Source organism: Schistocerca cancellata, chromosome 3, assembly GCF_023864275.1.
Source record: "Schistocerca cancellata isolate TAMUIC-IGC-003103 chromosome 3, iqSchCanc2.1, whole genome shotgun sequence".
NCBI classification, from domain to species: domain Eukaryota; kingdom Metazoa; phylum Arthropoda; class Insecta; order Orthoptera; family Acrididae; genus Schistocerca; species Schistocerca cancellata.
In genome coordinates, this window is record NC_064628.1 from 698628101 (window position 1) to 698632194 (window position 4094).

The 4094-nt window shown below is 47.1% G+C and overlaps 1 non-coding gene across 1 annotated transcript; it reads left to right on the plus strand.

Moving 5' to 3' along the window:
- Positions 1-377: 377 nt before the first annotated feature.
- Trnat-ugu (transfer RNA threonine (anticodon UGU)) lies at positions 378-452 on the plus strand. Its single transcript has one exon. It is a non-coding gene; the product is annotated as a tRNA-Thr (tRNA).
- Positions 453-4094: the final 3642 nt, after the last annotated feature.

Sequence of the window (4094 nt, forward strand, 5' to 3'; positions counted from 1 at the left end):
ACTCTATTTTTCGGGTGCGCTATGAGACTATGACGAGACCCCGACTGATAGGAAGATTGGCCTCCTGATGTTCGGGCCAAGGTTTCTGCTTTATTTCTTCGACGCACTGTTTTAACGTAACTGTTCTTTCGGGAACCGATACTACCGTCATATATAAATAAAAATATGGCTTCCCAACCATTGACCTTCTCGTGCGAACGCACACGCTATGCCCGAACTCGTACGGGACTTGGTAGATTAATCTGCCACTAGTAATGAGTATGATGGGCAAACATCTATTAGGTGCACTACGAATGTAGTGGTGTGGACATGTCGGGAATGTGGATCTCACGGGGAGCGTGCAAGGGATAAGTCCCTGCAGACGCACTATCCTCTGTGCCCGCGGTGGCTCAGATGGATAGAGCGTCTGCCATGTAAGCAGGAGATCCCGGGTTCGAGTCCCGGTCGGGGCACACATTTTCAACATGTCCCCAATGAAGTATATCAACGCCTGCTTGCAGCCAGGGTGTCCATTTAATTATTGTTACAATTTAATTTATTTGTTATGTGCACAGGGACCAAAGTTATTGGTTCTGAACAGAGCCATAGTAATCAATGCCTAAGGTGCTGAATGTATTTTGCAGTGACTGTACTTACTTTCTGGTATTGGGAGTCGCATTGCCCAATCAATTCGTGTAAAGTTTTGCTAACAATAACACAGAATAAGCACACCACTTGCACTTACAACACGCAACACGTGAATTTGAGTTCAGTACCCAGTCCACAAATGAGACATTCATTCAGTGTAATCTTAAAGTATATTTCATTAAAAAAAAACATTAAAACATGTTTACATCGTCATTAACAGCACAATCAATTTAGTTTACAGGTATGAACCTTATTCTGCGTATGCAGTACCTAATGTATCATTTTCACTTACAAAATTTTGTCGCAGTGTACTACTGTTTACAGAAACAGACTTATACATCACAAGTGACGTGTGCTAGAGCCTATATTCCTCCCGCACAGGCCATGAAGGCCCAAAGGTACCGACCGGCCGCCGTGTCATCCTCAGGCCACAGGCGTCACTGGATGCGGATATGGAGGGGTATGTGGTCAGCACACCACTCTCCCGGCCGTATGTCAGTTTCTGAGACCGGAGCTGCTACTTCTCTATCAAGTAGCTCCTCAGTTTGACTCATAAGGGCTGAGTGCACCCCGTTTGTAACAGCGCTCGGCAGACCGGATGGTCACCCATCCAAGTGTTATCCCAGCCCGACAGCGCTTAACTTCGGTGATCTGAAGGGAACCGGTGTTACCACTGCGGCAAGGCCGTTGACAGCGCCTATACTAATAATATATAAATTTTGTCACGAAGAACACAACCAATTTGGGTAACCAAAGATATTGCTGGTTGATGCTACGTTGCAATAAACAGAAAGATAATTCGTCTGTTTATTTTTTGTGCCCTGCAGTACGAATAGTCGTTTGATGCGCCTGTCATAGCTACTCTATTCCGTTCAAGCCTCCTCGTCTCTGCAAAACAACGGTAAGCTACTTACTGTAGTCTGGCTTTGGTCACCTTCTGTAGGTTATAACGACCCCTCCTTCTTCCATTTCTAAATTGAAGATTCCCTTATGTCATGGGATCCATCCTTTAAACAAAACCATCCTTTTGAACCATAAATCCCTTTTCTTCCTACTTCGATTCAGTGCCTCCTCATTAGTTGCCTGATCTGCCCATCTGATCTTCACAATTCTTCTGTATCACACATCCCAAATGTTTCTATTCTCTTTTTTGTCTGAGCTCTTTTTCGTCCACATTTCACTTATGTTAAAGGCTACACTCCAGACAAACAGACGGCCGTTGTGGTTGAGCGGTTCTAGGCGCTACAGTCTGGAACCGCGCGACCGCTACAGTCGCAGGTTCGAATCCTGCATCGGGCATGGATGTGTGTGATGTCCTTAGGTTAGTTAGGGGGACTGATGACCTCAGATGTTAAGTCCCATAGTGCTCAGAGCCATTTGAACCATTTTTGAACCAGACAAACACACTGACGGAAAAAAATCACAGCACCGAGAGTGAGTTATGCTACGTAAAAGAATGTCGGTAGGCATGTTTCTACATCTGTAAGATGATGTCTGTTCAAATTTCAAGCCGCATAAGAGTGGCGCTTATAGCACCACTAAGAGGATACAAATCAAGTTTGCCGTAAAAACACTCTGTAACGGTCGCGAGCGTTGGTTGACTCTCAGATTGGACACGATGAGTTGATGTTAGTCAAGAATGGCTTTAAGGTGACAAAGACGCTAATATCAGTACCTCACTGAGTTTGAACAAGGTCGTGTAATAGGGCGTTCCGTCTGCGATGTTACAGTAAGACTTAGGAGGACTGTAGCCCCTGTACACGGTAATGAGAATGTACTGTAGTAAGAAGAACAGGCTCTGGACGGCAACTTGGATTTAACGAGAGGGAAGACCTTCGTGTTCAGCGTATGGCTCTGGCGCATCGTACTGCATCTGCAGCAGCAATTTGAGCAGCAGTTGACACCGCAGTGACACAACTAAGTGGCATAAACCCGCTATTTCAAGGACGCCGGCCAACCAGGCGCCCTGTAGTGTACATTCCACTGACCCCAAACCACCACCATTTGCGACTTCATGTGTGTCAGACGAGAGCTGATTTGAGGGCAGGGTGGAGGTCTTTTGTGTTTACTGATGAAAGCTGGTTCTGCATCGGTGCGTCCGCCGCTCGTGGTCTCGCGGTAGCGTTCTCGCTTCCCGAGCACGGGGTCCCGGGTTCGATTCCCGGCGGGGTCAGGGATTTTCACCTGCCTCGAGATGACTGGGTGTTTGTGTTGTCCTCATCATTTCATCATCATCCAGGAAAGTGGCGAAATTGGACTGAGCAAAGGTTGGGAAATTGTACGGGCGCTGATAACCACGCAGTTGAGCGCCCCACAAACCAAACATCATCATCATCATCATGCATCGGTGCCACTGTTGGCCGTGTGTTGGTTAGGAGGAGACCGTCAGAGGCCCTACGACCAACCCGTCTGCATGCAAGACACACTGAACCTAAACCTGCAGTTATGGTCTGGGGTCCGATTTCGTATGACAGCAGATGCTCGCTTGTGATTATCCTACGCACAGTGACTGCAAAATTGTTCGTCAGTCTGGTGATTCGACCTGCTATGCTGCCATTCATAGAGTAACACTCACCCACGTACCACTGTTGTAACCCCACATGCTATACAGAGTGTCTCCAATCGAGCACGTATCGGACAACTCCAGCCTCATTCACAAACAGCGTTAGCGGTCCCTGTTATGGTATCGATAGCTACGATGCCACGGCGTAAGTTAAGTTGGTACTACTACGAGACACCGACGACAGTGCCCTCTAGCAGGTGCTGTTGAGATCTACGTGCTCCGCTGCAGATTCAGCTCATTTAAATCAAGAGCAGGCGGCCTGGAAACATCGCTTCAATCTCAGCCTGCTATTGAGATTATGTACTACTTTCGACGGATCTAAGACTTCGCACCTATGTGCTCATCGTTACCAAAAGTTACGTGTATGTCATTGGTTAATATTCTCTATTAAATGTACTTTTATGTAAAAAGTTGTACCGAGAGATTTTCACCTTTTCCTGCTCTTACTCACTTCAAACATTCGACCTACCCTTCAGTTTACAGGAGCAGACCCATGGTCGCCTTCCCGGCGGGATAAAAACCTGTGTTGACTGACCAAGTGCAACAGGCATAGAACTCCATCCCATAAACTGACATCCGGCACCTGCACAACACAATACATGTACGTTTGCATGGTTCCATTCAACATTCTGTGGGTTACACCAGTTATTAATGTACCAGTATTTCACATTTGTAGCGACTTATCTCGCGTTTACATTAACCTGTGATCTTGCAGTATTAGTGTGGTGTCACTGCCAGACACCACACTTGCTAGGTGGTAGCGTTTAAATCGGCCGCGGTCCGGTAGTATACGTCGGACCCGCGTGTCGCCACTATCAGTGATTGCAGACCGAGCGCCGCCACTCGGCAGGTCTAGAGAGACTTCCTAGCACTCACCCAAGTTGTACAGCCGACTTTGCTAGCG